The 23,287-nt window shown below is 34.3% G+C and overlaps 1 long non-coding RNA gene across 1 annotated transcript; it reads right to left on the bottom strand.

The window, feature by feature from the left end:
• Nucleotides 1-1,450: 1,450 nt before the first annotated feature.
• LOC143227260 (uncharacterized) lies at nucleotides 1,451-22,432 on the bottom strand. The gene is made up of 3 exons (XR_013014970.1): nucleotides 22,202-22,432; nucleotides 14,261-14,337; nucleotides 1,451-1,746 (listed from the first exon to the last, which is right to left on the bottom strand). It is a non-coding gene; the product is annotated as an uncharacterized LOC143227260 (long non-coding RNA).
• Between the last annotated feature and the right edge of the window lie 855 nt (nucleotides 22,433-23,287).

The raw sequence follows: 23,287 nt of genomic DNA, 5'->3' as shown, positions 1-23,287 counted from the left end.
ATAGTGTATACGAATATCACATAAATGATTCTCTCCAAGATTATACCAAACAAATGATTTTCTCTAACACAATTTTATGACTTTTATTTTTTAATTAACACTTGCATTTTCAGGGTTTCATTTTTTTATTAAAAGAAAATGTTATTTCGTAATTAAATTGAAAACACATAAAAGTAATAACAACAGTAAAATGTAATATTCGCGTCATTTTAAAATTCACCTGCAATTCACACACACATACAAAATCATACAAATGAACTCCATAAATCTGTTTATTTTTAAAAAGCCACATTGGGTTATCTGCTGAGTATACAGTGGGAATTCAAACTCTAGACTTTAGCACTGTATGTCCCTGCACTTTATGCTGTCCCACTAGGAAACAACGGGTATTAATATTTTTACAAATTCAAAATTGCAAACTGTTTGGTCTTAGTATGTCACACGATTCTGAAATTTGACAATGAACGTTTAAGTTAAGATTGTCAACTATCATCACGACTTTACTTCTGTTATTCACTAACCTTACATAAATTATGACAGATAAAAAAGTACAATACCATCGTTTACTTTTATTACTCTCAGCAGAATTTCTTGAATCAAATACACGAAATTCCAACTGCAAAATGTATGTTGAAAACGTAGTTCCTATTTTCAAAAATAGTAATTTCTTACACAAAATTGAAGAACTGATACAAATGGACCAAACCTAAGTCTTTTAGCTTCTGAAGAACTTTTATTGTTTGTATTACAGTAAACACCTGTTATCTATTAAATTGTTTGTTTGAAATCATGTAATACCAATAATATGATACCTGAGTCTTTTAACTTCTGAAGAACTTTTATTGTTCATATTACAGTAAACACCTGTTATCTATTAAATTGTGTTTGTTTGAAATCATGTAATACCAATAATACAATACCTGAGTCTTTTAACTTCTGAAGAACTTTTATTGTACAGTAAACACCTGTTATCTATTAAATTGTTTGTTTGAAATCATGTAATACAATAATACAATACCTGAGTCTTTTAGCTTTGAAGAACTTTTATTGTTCATATTACAGTAAACACCTGTTATCTATTAAATTGTTTGTTTGAAATCATGTAATACCAATAATACAATACCTGAGTCTTTTAGCTTCTGAAGAACTTTTATTGTTCATATTACAGTAAACACCTGTTATCTATTAAATTGTTTGTTTGAAATCATGTAATACCAATAATACAATACCTGAGTCTTTTAGCTTCTGAAGAACTTTTATTGTTCATATTACAGTAAACACCTGTTATCTATTAAATTGTTTGTTTGAAATCATGTAATACCAATAATACAATACCTGAGTCTTTTAACTTCTGAAGAACTTTTATTGTTCATATTACAGTAAACACCTGTTATCTACTAAATTGTGTTTGTTTGAAATCATGTAATACCAATAATATGATACCTGAGTCTTTTAACTTCTGAAGAACTTTTATTGTTTGTATTACAATAAACACCTGTAAAAACTAAATTGTGTTTATTTGAAATCATCTAATACCAATAATACAATACTTTTTTCTTTAGTTTAATAAGTTTAAGTAAGTTACTGTTTGTGGAAATAAAAAAGGTTGATAACAGTTCTTTCACCTGGAGTTAAAAAAGTAAAATATGTATTATGACGTCATCATTTGATGAAAACTGTACTAATAAAAACAGGTCGTCTTTCTAAAGTTTACAGCTCAAACTTGTGAAAGAAGTACCTAGGACACTAAACAAGAAAAAAAAAATTTAACTTTTGTCATTTTTACAAAGGAAGTTTAATTTAAATTTCTGGATACTCTAGAAATTATCAACTTATACTTTAATAAATAACAGATTAGTTAACAAGCAATCTTTATGAGACCAGTCCTGCTGAAAATTTTATTATTCAAGTACACAGAAATAATTTCACAAACATAGTTTAAAAACATCAGTATTTTCTTTGTCAATACATCATGATAACTAGATAAACAGATTTAAATATTCAGATAGTGTGTGCAAAAAATATTCTTACAAATAATAAATATCAGACATGAAGTGAGAAAACAAAGGAACAACCATATAAAATATAAACATTTTTAAGTGTCCAAATCTAATAACTCATTTTTTTAAATATGATACCCAATCTATCAACCAGTTTACTTCTTGTTATCACAGTTATATTGGTTTTAACTCAAGACAAGTGGTCAACTAGATGGTGGAAAGGCCATGATATTTAGTTTTAGTATTTTAAAAGTGTCTTTGTTTGTTTTGTTGAATTTTACACGCAGCTACTCTGGGGTTATCTGTACCAGCCATTCTTTATTTTGAAGTGTTAGACTAGAGGGAAGGCAACTAGTTAACAACACCCACCACTAATTCATGGCCTGCTCTAATTCTTTAGTAGAATTTGAACATCACTCTTATAATGTACTCAGAGCCAGGCTCTAATGAACTAAGCATGATTTTGTTTTTATAAGTAACGAGACGTGAACAACAGAACCTCACACCTACAGTCTGACATGTTAACTATTGTGTTAACCAGCACGTCTGAAGAAGAATTCAGTCTTCAAGTTCTACATAAATATAGATTTACTGTGACAAGTTAAAAACACTATAAACACAACACATTTTTAAAAATACCATGTTCTTGTATAGTAATTATACAGTAACTTTTTTTACTAAAAGAAATAAACATAACCATTGAGATTTTATTGAGTTATAAATATAAGTTGCCAAACAATAATTTCTCAATCACATAAAAAATAGCTATACAAACATCTAATGAAAAACTGTAGGTGTAAATCAACTAGTGTTATTAATACTAAGATAAAGTTAAGATAGTTGTAGTGTTAACTAATTGTACGGTTTTGGTCAAAGAGAAGTTCATTCTGAGATCCAGCATCATAACTAGTAGCAAAGTAGGTTTTGATCAAAGAGAAGTTCATTCTGAGGTTCAACACTAGGTTCAAATATTCTGTCAATTTCAGTGGGAAAATGACTCTAACACATCTGTAATTAAAAATGCCTTAAATATTCAGTGTACTGAAGAGGTCAAGATTGTAACTGACCCACCTTGGTGCACCCAAATGACCTAAATACTGATAATTAGAAATGACAAATTATATTTTTCAAGATCAAATTGTAGAGTAATAACCATTTCAGCATTATGAAGTGAGATTGCTTAAATAAAGTGTTGTGACACGTAACTGTAATTTGTAGTACATTCATTTTAATTCTTGTGACACTTAGGTTTGGAGTTTAGGATCTTCACAAACCTTTTGTGAAACCTTTTATTATGCAAATTTTGTTATTATCCAATATAACTTTTACCATGATTTAGGTCAAAGAAGGCCTTGTTTAAGTTCAAAATAAAAAAAAATAACAGCTTCTGATTTATTACAAAATAAATATTAGCTGAAAATATAAATTTAGTTATTTATAGTATTTGAAAATTAGAATAATGCAAATTTCAAATTAAACAGTTGCTTTTTAAGATACTCAAACAATATTTACATACTGAACACACAGTCATGTTTCAGGCTTAAGATTACATCAAATTATATATTGAGAATAACCTTCAGAATGTTTAAGTTCTGATGCAGGAATAAGATATTCTTAATCGCTGGAAATACAGATGATAGTAATGGTATTTTAAGAAGAAACTGTGCTACTATATACTGTGAGAGTAAAACCATATAAGACAATTGTTTATGGTTAGCTCAGGGTCTGTGTTATTTATGGAAGTAACTAAGGTAATTTCACAGAAAAAATAATTCAGTTATAAATGCACCCTCGGTATGAACATATAAATAGATCCTACGTGGAGATAAAATTATGGTCAAAATAAATATACCTTTGATATTTTATAAAACATTATTAGTTACAGCTGAGAAGTCCATCCTAATTGTATAATGATAATTTCTTTAGAAAGATCAGCATGGATTCCAAAAGTGACTGCAGGCATTCCATTCAATTCCAGGCATGAAATAAGAAATATAATGAAACAAATATATGGACAATATAAGGCAGCTGTCTCAAAATTATGGCAGATAAAGGGTATGTTGACAACATAATAGTTATTGTGATTGATGAAGTTTAGAGACAATCATCAGCGACGTTTTCACATGGCAATCTCTTATTTCTGTTCTCATGAACAGAACAGGTGTTCTGGCAGAATGTTTATTTTTTGGAAGACTGTTTATCCCCTTCATGGTCTTTCCTGAGTGATGTCAGGAAATATTTCTTTCTGATATATCATTTTTAACTGATACAATCCAGAGCTGGTACCAATGTCACCCAAATGTTATTCACATCTCCAGTTCATTGTCATTGGAAATATTATATTTGGCAGGATATATTTAAAAAAAAACATGTGGAGGTCGTGGATAAGGTTTTCTGGATGCATCTAGGCTAGCTCTGAATGTATTAAGTATGGCATGAAGGAATGAATAAGAGAAGACCCTCAAAGTCAGCTTCATCCAGGGCATAATTGGTCTCTTACCAAGTTACTTAATAATCTTATAAAGAGCCTCATAAGAATAGTTATTTATCTTTTTTAGCAAAGGCACAATTTTTTATGCATACTTTACTTTGGTATGACCAAATAGAAAGATACAAGATATCCCCCAATAATCTGATTTCGTGTTTCTGACCAGTTTCTAATAAGCACATTAAATTGCTTTTCATCTTGATCAGTGGTGGTCTTACCATTCAATATGGCATCATCAATAACTACTTTTTCTTTAAGGACATACTCCAATTTCTTTAGCAGAGGGTTCTGGGCTATCCAAACACAAAAAAACATATGACAACTTTGTTAATGTTTCATTTTCTAAACCTATTGGTGAGTGACTAACATCATCACATTTATCAAATGAAAAGACCTTACTGCGACATTCATCGCCCATAGACTTTCTGCTTCTATGATTTATGTTGCCAGACTTGCCTGAAGAGGAATAATTTGATTAGCATCATAGGTCTGGTGTGAAGGGGCTGGAGGAAGACTGCAATAGTGCATTCTGGTTGTGGCACTTCTCTATGTTGTTGTTTCTGCTGTGGTCAGGGTTAGATGAGTGTTTTCAAAATAAACGTTGTCTGTTTATACAGCTCTGGACTTGGTAAACATATAATTTTCAAATGAAATAGCTTTGTAACAAAGTTGCAAAAATCTTTGAAACTGTTCCATTTTAGATATCAATGGCAAACTTTTGGATGACTCTAATTGAATAGTATGAGTTGACCACCATCACTCTTATAGTATACTCACAGCCCCAAAATGTGGAAAGTGGTTTTGAAACAATGGAACAAGAACAATGGATTCTTAGACTCACATTATAGCACTATTAATACTACATTATGTTTGGTCTGATCAGTGAAATACATATATATATATATATATATATATATATTACACTTGCAATGATACTACACTAATACCAATTGGAAAATAAAAGCCTTTAAGAAAGGCTCACTAGTTTAAATTCAGATGTTCTGGAAAATTGTAATAGAAGTAGCCTACTCTTAATAATAATAATAAACAGTAGAAGTCGGCCTAGTAATCAAAGTTATCATTTTCTTAAATTGAAAAATCTATTTCCAATAATATTTGCCTACTCTGACACTTACACCTGTTACTCAACCTCCAGGGTTTCTTCCTTTGCCCATTTAAGCACTCGTTTGATTTTTCTTTGGTTGTTCCAGTCTTTTACACCTCACTCAACTGCCCTTAGAAATACTTGTCTCGGTATACTCTCCACCTACATCAATGTGCCCTCTATCCTGGTACTGTGTAGAAGTACTTCATTAAGATAATTTTATTCCTTTTCAAGACACTCAATCCCAGTTTCTAATACCAGCTCGTATGGGGAAGGAAGAGCAGAAGAGTGTCAGCAGAGGTATTACTGGAAATACATTTTCAATTTAAGAAAATGTTAACTTCCAAAACACAATTGATAAGATGGAGGGCTGTGCAAGGACATTATACATACAGAAAGCACCTGCATAGATCATGAATGTACCAGTAGAAGATTGGAAAGTCAGTGAGGATAACACACAACATCCAGAAAAGGTATGCTCTTCACCCTAAATTTAGCTCCTGTATCAAGGGTGGAATTGTACATGTGTGATCATCATTATAGGCCAAACAGTTGAAGTTCCAATACTTAGGGCTGGAATTATGGGGTTTTGGTCCCCATACCCCATATTGATGACTAGAGAAATTGGGCTGTAATCATATATACAGATACAATTTTGACTGGATTCTAACCAGAATCTACAGAGTGATGCATTCCAAATCACTAGAATCATGACATCAAAGTGGACAAACTCTCTCCTCCACCAAAAATATCTTGAAATGATAGGATCACGTATGCCTTACTCAATCAAAGGAAGAGAACTCATCTGCTCTGGAATTATGAACATTTGTCCTTATTTCCCCAACCAAATGGGAAAGGAGCCTTCCACTTGCCCCCAGAATTATGAGGAGGATGTGCTCAATCAAGGAACCAGGACAGGATCACTCCAGAAATGAAATTATAAGGAAATATTGGACCCCTTTCCATGAACAATATTTTGGACTGATATTGATCAAAAAGAATAGCCATACATGCTCCAACTGGCGAGCCGAGTGTCAAATCTGAATTGGTATTACTAGTAGACTCCCATGTAGACTGTTGCCACTACTACTAACATTTGAGAAAGAACATCCAGCAACTGGATTAGGAGAGTCCCATACTAAACCCTCTTCTTCAAGAGTGGAGGAATTTACTCTAACATTCTAGGAGGGAAAGCCTCTGTCCACCACCCTAATGACTGGAAACTGCGTGTACTAACTAAGAACTTCCTAGTTTCACTAGTAGAATCAAGAGGATAACATGTGTTGAGGAGCCCTGAGGAACAGTGTAAAGGTGAACCAAGTTCCCTAAATTTTTAAAAGCAAACCAAACCCAATTTTATTTAATCTGATTATTGATAAGGACTGACAGAATCCCCTTTATCTTTACCCATGAGTGGCAGTCCAGCATATTATGGTAATACCACCTTGTGATCTCCTACGAACACTTCATTTCTACAGAGCCTTTTGCAACCAGTAGTAAGTATAGTGAAATAGTGATTTTTAATGTGGAATTGGTTAGGTAAAGCACACCTGCCTGGGAAATATTCATCATAAAGTGGGATCCTGTGAAAATGAAGTAAAGAAAGTGAAAGGTAACGAAGAGACACACACAGCAATGAAAATATTCACCACTTTGTATAATCTAGTGGAAGTGGTAAAGCCAGCTACAGGTGGTAGTCAAACACCTTCATATAACGATACTGCCAGATAATGCAAATAATGTGAGATAAAGGTATTGAGGGGAGTTCCCATACCAGCCCACACAGTGTCCTCCAGTGAAAAATACAACTGGGCTACTAAAGAAATAGAAATGTGATGAATTTGATTATACATAACACTTAAAAGATTCTTAACCTTCAAAGAGAGCCCAGAATAAGAATATGGAACAATGTCGTACCCACCTTGTCAATGTAACCAATGATGAATCAATGTTAGTACCTTGGATAACATGTGAATTATAAGGAATATGTAGAGTGGTAATCCCATCCCATCTTCACAGAATGCATCCACTACCAAAACCAAAAGGTAAAGTATTGAAGACCAAATTGTCAGTGGTTGGGTGTTCCTATGAGTGGTAAACCAATCAATCAGTGTTTCAAAATGAGAGCCAATCCAACAAAAAATCTAGCACTGCAACATCTATTCTGTTGGGAAAATCTAGCTGAGTTGAGACAAATGATCTCCTAGTGCAGTCATCACCTATAGAACATGGCAAACTAATAGGACAACATGATGAAAATGGTCCTGATAAAAAAATTCAAGATTTTAAAACAAGAGGCCCTGGACTAAGCAAGATGTCACTGTGAAATTGTCAATGTGAAGACTGAAGATTATTCCTTAGTAAGTCAAGACTATGAGGCATCATTGCCTGAAAAGTAAGAATGACTGAAACATTGTTTATGTAAGCCTTAATGTCCATGCATAGACTGTGAAATTGCTGACTGTTGAGATACATACTCCATCTCTGAAGTAAGTGGTTCATAAATCTATGATCTTTGACAAGATGATGGCAGAGGAACTGATATCTTAGTACTGTCTTGACTTAACCACCCATCAAGATCAAAGCAGATCCTCATTATGGAAACTGTAGAACCTAGTGAATCAATATTGATGATCATTTGGTCACGTAAAGCACAATGAAAGGATCTCTTGTGCATTCATCTCAAAGGAGTGTGGGACTGGAGTGATGCCCACATTCCCAAAAAAGAAAAAAATGATATGTGTCATGGGAAAAGGAGACAGGAGTAAGAGACAGGCCTCCTGTTCTATAGTGTAAAACCAGGCTAAAATATGTGATGGAAAAAATATATCCAGACTGATTACATATTGCATTGTAACAAGAATAGATGTTTCAACACTGAATATAAAGGCTGAATTGGTTGTTCTGAAAGTAAAATCTGGGTGTGATATTCAGACACTTGATAAGATGGTGACAGCAGTAACCAGCCATCCACTGAATGGTGTTTGCACAAGGCTATGGAATAGAGGTGACACGAAAAAGCTCATATGAATTGCCAGAACCTATGCGGTGACAAAGCTAGTCAAAAGGTAAGAACTCTAAACTGCAGTACCTGACCTTCACCATGACTAGATGCAACTTTGACATTCACAGATCTAAAGAAAAAGCCAACTCAGATTTAGGAATGAATCACTTGTGAACTGTGAAGAATCTAGGCATTGATACAGATGAGAAAAATAGATGGCTGACACCAATCTCCTATATCCTAGACTCAGCAGTTGAGAGGAATAAAACCTCATAAAAACTAGCATGACACTTTATCTGCCCCTAGACCAGGAAAACTCTGATAGCTATAGATTTATATTCATTAATCCATAGATCTGGGGAAGAAAGAAACCCTACAGGATGGGAGGATAGTGATGTTGAAGGTGTGAACTGCAGCACTAATCCCAATTCAGGGACTTGTAATGCCCATGGATCCAAGGATATAGTTACCTTGTGTCCAAACATTCTCAGAACTAGGCCCCCTACAGACCCATGGAAATGAACAGAATCTATTCTGGGTACCCATATACAGTTACGACAGAAAGTGTTCGTACCCCTGCGTCCTGAGTAGTTTTTTGCTCATAACTTAAAATATATCACGATTAGGCTAATAGACGTACATTATATTATAAATATTATACTAACACACATCTACATATTTTTTTATGTAAATTAAACGACAAATAAACTGTCTATAAACAAATAACCAAAAATAGGAGGAGCAGAAAGTGTTTGCACAGTTCAGGAACTTATGAAAAAACTGATATTCCAATAAAAATTTTGTTTAGTTTGGCAAATAAACTACTTATACCATTCCAGAACTAGACACTTGGTTCATAATTATTCGAATTTAGCCATCAAAAAATTTACTTCCGGCAATTTAGCGCTGTCTCCGTCATTATCTGCTTGGTCATCATGGCAAACAGGAAACTACTGCCCAGTGATTTAAGAAACTGAATTATTGTAAAATACAAGTCTCATGTGTCTCTTTCTAGTATTGCTACACGACGTAATGTACCAAAATCTACTGTTCAAAGCATAATTGCCAAGTTTAAGCTTACAAAATCAACTGCTAACCTCCCTCGTTCCGGACACCCCACCAAAATTACAGACAGAACCAAGAGGTAGGTTCTCAGAGAAGTTAGCAGGAACCCTCGTTTAACACGTAATGACATACAGAAACTGGCAAGGGAAACTGGGGTTGAAATAAGCACCTCCTTAGTTACAAACATGCTACGCTCTTCTGGATTTAAAGCATGCCGTCCTCGTAGAGCTCCATATTTAAAGCCTGTTCATTTAGAAGCATGATTTAGGTATGCAAGAAAGCATGTAGATAAACCCTTTACCTATTGGAAGAGTATTTTTTGGTCAGACGAGAAAAAATCGAGCTTTTCGGCTACAATGATGTTCGCAATATTTTCCGTAAGAAGGGAAAACGAAATCTTCCAAAGAACACCGTCCCTACAGTTAAACACGGAGGTGGCTCGATCATGTTATAGGGTTCCTTCAGCTCTTCTGGTGTAGGCAGCCTTCACCACGTTAACAAAATCATGAAAAAAGAAGAGTACGCTGATATATTAGGCACTTATATCAAGAATGATGCTCAAAACTTGTGGCATTTGCAGCGTTGGATCTTCCAGCACAACAATGACCCTAAGCACAGATCGAAATATGTGCAATCCTGGTTGCAGAGGAACCATATAAGCGTTCTGGAGTGGCCATCGCAGTCACCTGATCTCAACCCAATTGAAAACATTTGGCATGAGTTGAAGACCTGGGTTCATCAGCTTCATTCGAAAAACTTGCAAGAGTTGAAGGCCTTCTGTAAAGAAGAATGGAAGAAAATACCAGTCTAGTACTGTTAAATGATCATGGACGGCTATGTGGAGAGATTGCTTCAAGTAATTCACCTGAAAGGCTACACAACTGACCATTAAAGTAGATGCACAAACACTTTCTGCCCCTCCTATGTTTGGTTATTTGTTTATAAGCATTTTATTTGTCGTTCAATTTACATAAAAATTTATGTAGATATGTGTTAGTATAATATTTATAATATACTTTACTTTCATTATCCTAATCATGATACTTTCTAAGTTATGAGGAAAAACTATTCACAATGCAGGGGTATGAACACTTTCTGTCGTAACTGTAACAAGGAGTTGATGTTGGAGGCTAGGACCCTTGAAAAGGGGTGAAACTATGGCCAGGTGCCAACAACAACAGGGGTAAATGTAGAAGCCCACAACTGAACCAATGAGCATGCTAACAATGGTTCCAGCTCCTCCGTATATGAAGTTTGAGACCCTGAGAATCTGCCAACAAAGATTAGTACTCAGAAAAAAATATGCTCTATGTTACAGTTGTAGATCTACAGAGATACCTCTGTACAACCATGGGACATTGATCTATTCAGGTAAACTACTAACTATATTTTATAATTTCTAATTTTGAGGAGTAGATGTAGTACTTTAGTTGAAATGTATGCCAACCTGGTGGTGGTGGTGATGGTAAGCTAGATCATATAGTTCCAACAACCTTGATGGTTAAAGCCTAGCTGTTTTGTCTCGTAACTGAGCAGTAAACATCCTTGCATGAACTACATCATCTATAGATGGTGATAGAACTAAATATTCATGACCAAACCTTACAGTCAAGTCAATTCAGGCTTAAAAGCCACTGGAGAAAAAAAGACCCAAAACATCATGTCAATGTATCAACAGAAGAAAACAACTCAGAAGCAGCTGATTCTAAAGTGGCATTCTTTCTTATGTCTTGTAAAGGCACTTGTGATAACAGTTGTTAAGAAAAACATATTGTAAGATAAGTTTAGTGTTAGAACAAAATAACATTGGGTTAACTGCTGTTTCCCCAATAGGAGAACAAATCCCAGACTTCAGCATTGACATAAGTTTACACTATCCTACATGGAGTGAGAAACTAACAAAGTAAATAAAGGTGTTGGATAAAACTAATCAAAATTCTCTCCAGAATGTACACAATAATTTGCAATTGCAGCCTCAAGTTTTCCTAAAGGAATACCACTGAACCAAATATATGTTTCCATCTCACTATGAATAAAACCACTGACAGTCTCAACTGAGAGTGACCCCCTCCTTGATATTAAGTGATGATAGATATCACCAATGGGAGAGAAAAGAGTTACTTTGTGTTTGTGCTGGAAACAATAATTCAAGAATTTATAGTGTATACTGGCTTTTTCCTTTACGAAACTCAACCAGATGCCACTAAGAATGCTCAAAGTAACTCCAACAACTGTAGTACTAGTACAAAGAAACCTGTTGATGAGCACTTTGTTGAGAAAAAGTGATAACATTACCTGAATGAGGTGCTTATATACAGTACTAGGATAGAGGGTACATTAATGCAGGTGGATAGTATCCCAAGGCAAATATCCCCGAGGGTAACTGAGTAAGCTTTAAAAGACTGGTGCAAAGAAGAAGAAATCAGACCATTGTTTAGATGAGCAGAAGAAGAAACCCTGGAGGATGAGTAATAGCTATAAGTGTCAGAATAGGTCAGTATTTTGGAATATAGCATTGTAAGTACATAAGCTGAAAACATACAAACATGATATGTTATAACTCTAATGACTGATCATCTGATAATAAATTAAAGAAGTCCATACAACTGTTCCTCAGTTTTAAAGAACTTGCTGAAAAAATGTTTGAAGAAAAGTTAAAATATACCAGGATATTCAACACTTTTTACATAATTATCTAACATTTAACATTTAGTGAAGTTATGTGGATTTAATATGAAGTATTGACAGTTTAGTCAACTTTTAGACAAGTGTTTAAATACAAAATCATTTCTAGTTCCTGAATGGTGTCCTCAAGTAGCACTGAAAATTACTTCAGACTCAGAACACAGATTTTTTTTGTCCAAATTTATTTGAAATGCAAACTGTGAATTTAAGCAGTTTCATAAAATTAATTCAAACTTGAAAAATATTTTTTACACCACCCAACTTATGTTTTTTTTTTTTTTCATAATTGGGAAAATGTGGATTTACCTTAGATTGCAGTAAATGAATTCATCTTTCATTTCAGCCTCAACTACACTGTTATCCTACAGCAATCAAACATTTCCTGTGTTCAGGCTCTGCCAGTATCTACTAACTTCATGCCTGTAGCTCAGGAATGTAATGTAATCTTAAAACTGCTCAAATTCTAATAAAGATAGAAAACCTTGAGAAAAATGTACATTTTGTATTGAATGATAAAAATTACTCCTACTGTGAAGCTGTGGAATTTAGTCTTGTAAGAAGCAAAGTCATATGAATAAGTATATGAGCTATAATATCTCTGATCACTAAGAAATAGCTGGTGAAAGCTTGATCCCTATAATTTTCAATCTCTTCTTATATATGATCTCTATAATTTTCAATCTCTTCCCATATACGATCCCTATAATTTTTAACCTTTTCCCACACCCCAATATTTTGGCTGTGGCTAAAAGCATTTTTATTATCTTGTATCTTGTCAAACCAACCTATTCAAGAGGAAGATATTTCATACAACTTCTTACACAGAAATAACAATGAAAAAGTAAGTCAGGTAACTCTGGTAAGACTTGTATCAAATCATATGAAACTCTACTTAATATTACCGATAACTTTGTAAAATGACAAAATATGTAAACAAATAACTTCCTTAAGTCTAAAGCTCAAAATAACTAATGTATGTTATTTTCTAACTGACTGGTAGTACATTCACATGGTACAAGAAAAATCTGTCCCTAATGAAAGAATAGAGGGAAGAAAACTAGTCAGCATAATCCACTGTTAACTTTTGAGTTACTATCATTAAATAATGGGAGTGAACTGTCACTCTTATAATGCATCTCTGGCACCAAAGTGTGGAGCATGATTTTTTTTTTTTCCCCTTCAGTAACAGGGTGCAATTCAGAGAACATATCTAGTGTAGCACACTAACTATTGGTCCACACTCAGCCCATGTATCCTAAAGATGCATATACTGTTGTGTGATATATTGTTGTTCTAAGATAACCTGATAAGTTGTGTGCTTCATAGAGATGAACATGCTGTATGACATTGGGTTGTTCTAAGATAATTTGGTACGTTTTATGTGTGTCATATAGATGAATATATTATTGCGGGATATGGGGTTGTTCTAGGATAACCTGATATGTTGTGCATATTCTAGAAATTATATATTGTTGAGTGATATTGCATCATTCCAAGATAACCTGATAAGGTGTAGTGTATCCTAGAGATGCATATATTGACATGTGACACTTTGATGTTCTAATAAAATCTAATAAGTTGTGTGCATCATGGAGATGAATATGCTGTTATGTAACACATTCTAGGAGAACCTGATAAGCTGTATCATGGATAAGAATATACTCTTCAGGGACATGGGTTTGTTCAAGGATAATTTGACAAACTGAATGTGTTTCATACAGATGAAAATAATGAAGCAGTGTAATGTGGGTTATTATGGGATATTTATCACTGATATACAATATCGCATATTCATGCAAAAACACGAGTAGTTTCAAAGCAGGTTACATTGTTTTATTAATAAGTAATGAAAAATTAATTGCAGAGCACAAAAATATTTTTTTAATACAAACACAAAACAATTAACTACTTACATATCATTTCTGTCTCAGAAATGTGCCACAGACATACTGGGCCACTTCCTTAACCCTACTTCTTTCTTCATTTCTTTCTGTAAATTAAAAACAATAATCCATAATTATCAGAGCTTTGTATTCACTTCTCTGGGCTATACATTTCTGAATATTAATAAACATTTTTCTTATGTCTTTTCCCTTGTTTAAACTGACCATTTTAGGAGAGTGCAACTAAACCAACAATTTATAATTATCACTTACTTTTTTCTCAGTTCTTTTATTTTTACTAGTCTCATTGGAACTCTTAACACAGTTAATTCTTATACACGTATAAGCTACAAATTAATACAAAAAATATACATATATAATATAACACCATGATGTCAAAAATGATGAGATTTTCGATACAATAATAAGCACTACTTCAGCCGAATGGATCAGAACGTTACTCTGACAGTTAGTGTAGGTGTCCTGACAACAGGTGACCTCTTCTATTGTTATAATTAACATCATGTTTAAAAAATTTATCATAATTAATAATAATGAATAACTTTTAGAAATAATATAAGTTCTAAAAGTTTGGTTTGTTTTGAATTTCACACAAAGCTACACGAGGGCTATCTGTGCTAGCCGTCCCTAATTTAGCAGTGTAAGACTAGAGGGAAGGCAACTAGTCATCACCACCAACTGTCAACTCTTGGGCTACTCTTTTACCAATGAATAATTGGATTGACCATCACATTATAATGCTCCCATGGCTGAAAAAGTGAGTATGTTTGGTGTGATGGGGATTCAAACCTGCGACCCTTGGATTATGAACTGAGTGCCTCATTCACCTGGCTATGCTGGGCCTAAATTCTAAAAGACCAAGTACCAAAGCACAAAACAAATCCCAACTGTTTTTTTAATTTACGTGTATTAAAATGCAACATACATATAAATCCTTTAAAATGTTATAATTCTAACTGATATATACAGGTATGCTTGCCTATAACTGTATGAAATTCACTTGAAAAAACCCATATTGAAAGTGTGTAAAAAATTGTTAAATTCACCATTTGAAGAAATTATTGAATTATTACTATTAAATTAATAACACTTATATGAATAATAATTGCATACCATTTATTCCAGCCATGTGAATTACTTTACTATTTAATTTTTATTAACCAGAATCCTACTGTTTTCAAAGTTATGATTTTCCTAAAGTAAAAAATGTATTTCCAGGATAGGGACTGAAACAACTCACCTACACCATCCATGACCAACAATACAGAATTGAGAGAGGAGAATGGATAACCTCAAACATGTGTGAGGACTTATGTTGATTGGTTCACTCAATATCCAAAACTAGCCCATGGGGTACTGACATCCATACAAGGATAGGATTAGGGCACCCAATGAAAAGGGTAAACTGCATCAAGGCTTCTCACTCTATCATATGTATCATTAAATCCAGAGGATAGTACACCTTCTAGACTAGCAAAACACTACTGCCATATTCTGAACTGAATGGTTATAGTCATTTTTGCAGAACCCATCCAGCAAGATGCTTCTATAGTCAACCACCCCAGCAGCTCAGAACTGATAAGTGTTAAGGGCTTCCATACTTCACTAGAAGAAAGGGGGAAAGAAGAGCATTGGAGGATTCAGAGGGACTGCTACACCTGAGACAGTGCAATGGGTGATCATAAAACCCTATTCTAAAAATCAGATCATACCGATTTATTCAATCAAGGCATGGCAAGGATGTGCAACTATCCTTTTCTGCTTTACCCATGCCATTTATAGGTGGTATGCCATAGTTTGGGAGGAACCAATTTATGAAGCATATATCATGAGGTTATTGACCCTCCAATGATCTCATGAAACATCCCATCTGAAAGATGAGTAAGAAGAACCATCGAAAGAGCATGCAAATCAACATGCAGATTCATGTAGAAAGAATACCTGGTCAGACACCACTTGCCACAGAGCAGGATCAAATAAATGAAATTCAAAGCAAGGGTCTTTGAAAGAAAAGAAATCATTAACAAAGACTTACATAGTGTCATTGCCACACTGAAGTCTGAAGTACAGTTACATGTGGTAGGTGATACCCCAAGGATGCATAAATTGCAATGTGATGGAGATACTGGGATATGAACATTTGAGAAGTGGTCTACATGTCCAACTAAAGAGTTTCTTCCAAAAGCCAATCAAGACAAGAAGCAAGGGAAAAGGTGAGGTGACAGATTTGATAGGAGGTAACATGGAATATGTATGTTGGGATGGGGACAAAGAGGAATGAGCCAACTGGATTAAATGATGAACCCAACTGGTAAGGGTGAAGGAGAAAGATTCTGAGAGGATAAACAGATGGGAATGGAAACCCCTGAAAGAAACTTTACATGCAATATAACAATGAAGGGCACAAACCGGGCATACAAATCTATCTGAATTCACACAAGAATAGAAATGAAAAATGCAACGAAGGGAAATGGGTGAAATGGAGAGTTACCTTCACAAGCCACCAAGGTCTTCGGAAAGAAAGAAAGTTCGTTATATAGGAGAAGATATGTTGGGTGGTACAGTGTATGAGTGACATCAGTAGGAAATATATCTGACTAATGCTGCCTGCAAGCCAAAAGGAGAAGGAAATATGCCTTAAGGGATGGATAAAACAAAGAAAACAAGGAAATGGACTCATATATAGGTAAAGTTAGGGAATAAAATATAACATTAATGTTTCAATAGGAAAGTACTGGATGCCTAGGAAGCTAACATATCCAGAAAGAATATATCAAAAGAGAAAGAACAGGAGAAAGAAAGACCCTGCAGCAACAAGAAAAAATGGAAAGTATGGGATAGAGCTGCCCAATACCCATATATTAAGGAGACCAAATATCCCTTCTCAAAAAGCCCTTAAAGAAACTCAGGGACACCAGTATCCACTGGATGAGAAGCTAGACCCCCAAGCCAGGGCCCAGGTGCAAAAAACATTCCATTTCCACTGATACACAGTCATGGATGAATTGAATGAGCTAAATGAAATGCCACTTGATGTGAGGAACTGGATCTCCTCACCAAGGACTGGACAAAAAGCCAGGCATGAAATGCGGGATGAAGACTGATGACTGTTGTTAACAAAGGAGGTCACAAATGAGGGGAGAGGGACAGGAGAGAACAACTGCATTGCAAGAAACCATGGTTGAGCAGGCCAGTAAGGAGTAACCAGAAGGACTTTGCACAGAGTGGTATGGATGAGGAAAACTACCCAATGAAGTAAATGGATAGGAAGACAAACATAAAAGAATTTGTTTGACCAATTCTGACTGAAGGCATCTATAGTAAAAACTTAAGGATGGGGAACAGGGGGCCAAAATAAAGTAATTAGTGATTGAGAGAAGTGGCAAGTACACAATATGAGGAGCATCCCACTAATCACAAAGCCATTGAAAAACAAGGGGATGAAGAAACCACTCTATCAGGTAAACCTGATGTGGTTAGGAGATGTGATCTGCCACAAGGTTGAAAGCACCTGCTGCATGGCATGACATTAAATGAATGTGATGACTTGGCCTAAAAGAGAAGATTCAAGGTGAAAAACACAGGGATCTCAAGCAGGTGCCTCCTTGGCAACTGACATGTATAACTACTTTTGAACTGTCAGAGTGGATCATGACCAGCTGATCCGTTAAGACAGGAAGAAAATGATTCAAAGCTTAATAAATAGCAAGAAGTTAGAGGATATCAGTACGAAGAAAACATTCCTCCACAGACCAATGATTCAAAGCCACTTGTAGGTCAATCCACGCAACCCAGACCTGAAGGGATGCATCTGTGAAAAGATATAAATCTGGGCACTGAGGAGAAAATGGGACATCTACAGAAGTATAAGCCTTATCCAACCACCATCATAGATCATAAAATAGTGTATGAAGGAAGGGTGATGAGAGAATTTAAAGGATCTCGAGAAAGGTTTCACTGGTCATGAAGGATACATGCATATGAGCCCAACGAAGCGGTATGAGAGAAGTCATTGAAGATCACCTTCCCAAAAGCAACAGAACCTCATGAACAGAAAGTAAAAAAACAGACAGGACATTCCGAATGGTCAGTTCCATTAAACAAAGACAAAGAGAATAATGTTGGGCCTGACTGAGACAGATATTGAAGAAACCACCCAAATGAAAGAGGTACTGCATAGGATAAAGGAAAGTATTCTCCAATTTTATTAATCAGCCCACCCAAGCAGAAAGTAAAAAAACAGACAGGACATTCCGAATGGTCAGTTCCATTAAACAAAGACAAAGAGAATAATGTTGGGCCTGACTGAGACAGATATTGAAGAAACCACCCAAATGAAAGAGGTACTGCATAGGATAAAGGAAAGTATTCTCCAATTTTATTAACCAGCCCACCCAAGCAGCTTCAAGAAGGAACTGATAAGTACAGCAAGCCAACTCCTGTTTGAAATGAGCAAGAAGAAGCCATGTAGAAGTGAAAGCACAACCACAGGACATGAAGATGTAGACAAAAGGTTCACATCACCTGACAAACGATATACAGTGCCAAAGCCAGCCTGAAGGGTAAAGCCCAAAATTGCTACAGCACCACACAATGAAAAGAAAACAAAGGTAAGAACAAGTATGCTCTGATATGTAAATGTGCAGATAATCACCCTAAACTTGGAGAAACAGCTTACCAAAATGTAAGGTAGGATTATATGGTGAATCGTGGGGTATGAATGTACTGATTGAGAGGGGGCAGGTCGATGAGCAGCCTCCAGTTCCCAGTCTTGTTTTGCAGGAGTAAATGTCCCCAAACTGTGTGGGACAGATTTAACAGCCTGTTGTATGAAGTGATCTTGTACTGTTTTGGAAAATCATTGATGAGACAGGGGATCTTGAATAGGAGGAAAGGAAAGAGGCATACTGGAAAGGAATGAGAAGTAAGAAATGGGATGATGAAACTTTCAAACAAAACTTTATGAACCCAAATGTCAGATATGAAAGATCACCACCAATGAGCAAAGGCTATTGAATAAGCTCCCATCAGGTAGTCATTGGAACTGTAGTTAGCATACCTTGTGTCATCATGAAAATCAACAAACAATGGCACTGCAGTAAAAAAGAACAGGAAAGGGCTGAGAATTGGAGTGACAGGAGACAAGAATCGATGCCATACTCAGCTCCAACTGTGACAAACTGGACACCAGACAAGAAAGAGTGGATTGTTGTTGAACTAAGGCAACTCTTGACTCCAAAGATTTTAGACTCTTGTCCAACATATAACCTCTTAAAAGCTGGCCAAACAAAGGTCTCATAGATTAAGGAGCTGAAAGACAGGTCTGTGACAACATGGAATCATGACCCAAATGGTCCCATGAACAAAGAAACCATGTGTGTAGAGCCAGAGCCAAAGATGACAGATAAAACCAACGTAGAAGTGAGAATATGGATTGAGGAGAGATACTGCAACCCAGTCAATATGTAAAGGTGAAGATTGGAATACAGGACATCTGTAACATTCAGGACCTGCCCCCCCTAACCATTTGGATAAGGGCAGTCTGTCCTATGATAAGAGAAAGAAGTGATCTAAAGACCACAGGGAATGAGGCATACTAATGCCATTACCCAACTGGGAAGTAAATCACTCATTGTGAATCACAATATCAGGGAATGGGGGGAACTAAATAAGGTTGGGAGGAAGAATCATGTAAAAGGGTAGAACTTGAGTGATAAAAATAAGAGCAACAGACAAAACATCACATACCTCAAAAATAAAATCTGAAAAACCCAATGAGAGTTAAACAGAATCCTCAGAGTGTGGAAAGGCACAGCAAACCCCAAAGTGAGAGGGAACAAATGGTTGAGATCCTCACCAATGTGGCCATGACTGATAGGCTCAGGAAAAAGAGGGAGGAAACAAAAGTTGCTCCATATAATGCTCATTTTACCAGCAAATAAATGCTAATAAATCCCCTGATGGGTTGCCCACACCTGTGGCCTAAAGTATGGCATCATACAAATGAGATGAACCCAAAGTGAAAACATTATCTTCAGAATCAATGCTTGACTTTGAACATTTCTATCCATTGTCATCAAGGAAAATCTTAATGCAGATTTCTTATATACATATATATTTCTAAAGTGAAAGTGTATAAAGTAAGTAAATGTTTCTTTTCTTTTTTATCTATAGCATCACACCTGCATATGTAAATGTACATTTGTTTATTGCTGTGTTCTACCTCAGTGTGATTATTCTAATCAATATTTTTTTTATATCTAACCTCACTAAGTACATTTTCCTCAGTCCTTTAAAACTTACTTTAGCCTTTAAGTAATACTAAACATTTGAAAAAAACTTATTAATTAATTTTAAGTTAGTTTCTTCATTCTCTAACACTAATTGTAGTTTTTATTTCAATAAAGGGACACTAGAGAACATATATGTAACAATACATAAGGCCATAAAAATAGTAATTCGTAAATCATTTGTCTAAATTAGCAAAAGTTGTTACAATTTTTTTATTAGTTTCATAACATTATCATGTTAAAATCAAAACATTATATATAAAACAAACATTTCAAATGTTTCCAAACTTGAAAAAAAAAACATTTTTGGTCATAATCACAGTCAACTTAGCATTAAAACACAATCATATATTAATACAAATAATGTTTTAACTATATAGATTAAAAATGTTCTTTATTTAAATCAAGTTACATATTACTTCTCCGTGACAAATAATTTATATCAACATGGTTGTACCAGTATCAAACAAATTAAATTTGATAGAAAACAAACTAACTAATTCATTATTTACCTACACTAAATAGTTATGAAGAAATGTGTTAAGTTACTAATTGAAGATAATATCTTTTGGATATTCAGTTCTTAAGAAAGTAAAGCAATCTTTCAAGTTAGGCTAAAAACAAATTATACAAACTTACTTTATAAGGAAACTTTAAATTTTAAACCTAATCCTCTTCAGTCAAGACCTTTTCATTAATAAACTGTTAAACAGAAGTAGAATTTTAATGAGAAAATAGGTTTACCAACATCAGCTAGTAACATTATCAGATTTAAGTGTTTCAGAACATTAACATTTCTTATAATCATGTTTGAAAGTTACACTGATGAGTAATGTCAACAATAACTTAATAACATAATATTAATAATTTCTGATCATCAATAAACTAATTCTACAAGTTAATAAAATTAATTCTATGTAACAAATTAGAAGTATATATTGTATAAATTAATACATCTGAACGACTAAATCCTATCATGTTTAGAATATATATTGCATCATAGAAAAATAGCTATAAAGAGTAAATCATCTTCTGTATACGATCTGCGAAAGAACAGCATCCTATAAAATAAAGTAAACCACGTTTTTTTTACATTTCATCAATGAACCAATATCTTTTACCTGAGATATTCTTTTCCTAGTTACTGAGAGAGACACTGATGAAGATTCAATATTAAGAACATTTGTTTGTTGTTAAGCACAATGCTATACAATAGGCTATATGTGCTCTCCCCACTGCAAGTATTAGTGCAATTTTGTAAAGTGGAAGTCATATATTACACAACTAAGTTTCCATTATCAAAAGCAAAACAGCAACAATTTTTTCTTTGTTGATAGTGAAAAATTCATTTAATTGTCAGCATTTGATAATTCAATAAGAACATTATGCTTAAGATGAACTATTTTTCAATCCAAAATTATATTTCCAAACACATTAAAATTCATTTTTACACTACACAAGAATGGGATAGATAAATCCATTAATCATCAAAAATTTTGGTGGTGATTATTTCTTGAAAATTCTAGTTCATTAATAAACATTGGCTTGATAAGATGTTTTGAACATTACACAAAGCTACATAAGGGTCATCTGCACTAGCCATCCCTAATTTAGTAATGAAAGACTAGAGAAAAGGCAGCTAGTCATCACTACCTATTACCATCTCTTGAGTATTCTTTAAGCAACGAATAGTGGGATAGACCATCACATAATAATGTCCTCATAGTTGAAATGGTGAGCATTTGTGGATGGATGGGGATTCGAACCTGTGATCCTAAGGTTACAAGTAAAGCACCATAACCACCTAGCTATGCTACCCTTGATGTGAAATAAAATTCAATTATAAGCAAACAACAGATACTCCATTGTAAACATACAAAAATATATTCTCCTGATTTAAAACATAAGTCTCTAGACTTACTCTGGACATTTTATAAAATTGGACCCTTCTGTACTAGCCTGAAGCTGACAGACTAATTTCAGTTTCTCTCAAAATTCTCTAAACAAAGAATATTCTATTGTATATATTTATATATACAAGTAGTTAATCTTCTTTAATTTGAAAGTACACTTTAATAACTTCTTACTTTCATAGTAACTTCAAGAATAGGCCTAAAGGTGAATGAAATATCACTGTTTCCAAAATTTCTCATTTGAAGAACAAGGGCAAAAACACCTTTAATCTTGAATAAAAATGTGTTTGTTTGCTTGTTTTGAATTTTGTGCAAAGCTACACGAGGGCTATCTGTGCTAACCATCCCTAATTTAGCAGTGTAAGACAAGAGGGAAAGCAGCTAGTCATGAACACCCACTGCCAACTCTTGTGCTACTCTTTTACCAATGAACAGTGGGATTGACCATCACATTAATACCTTTTACTAATCTTGATAAGACAGCATTTTCTTATGAATACAGAGTTTAAATTTGACAGTGAAAAAAACTTGGAATAGAGCCATGTTCTGTGGCTGTTTTTTCTCTCTCCATAATCTTTCATTAGGTCTGGTTGTATCCATTCAACAGTACTTCAATGAAAGTTAAATGTAATATAACTTTAAATGAATCTTGAGATGTTGTTCTGAAGAAAATGTTTAAATTAAAACCTATTTTATTTAAAAAAATAACTTCCACTGTGTGTTTTCCTTAAAAGAAATTAAATTTAATTGAAGCTGTGGAATTTTTCAGTTTATCAAAAGGAACAAGTTATTTTCCACATTGCATCACATATGAGACAAAATGTGCTTGAAAG

The sequence above is a fragment of the Tachypleus tridentatus genome, chromosome 9 (assembly GCF_004210375.1).
Source record: "Tachypleus tridentatus isolate NWPU-2018 chromosome 9, ASM421037v1, whole genome shotgun sequence".
In the NCBI taxonomy this organism is placed as follows: domain Eukaryota; kingdom Metazoa; phylum Arthropoda; class Merostomata; order Xiphosura; family Limulidae; genus Tachypleus; species Tachypleus tridentatus.
This window is presented reverse-complemented; position numbering and strand designations above follow the sequence as displayed.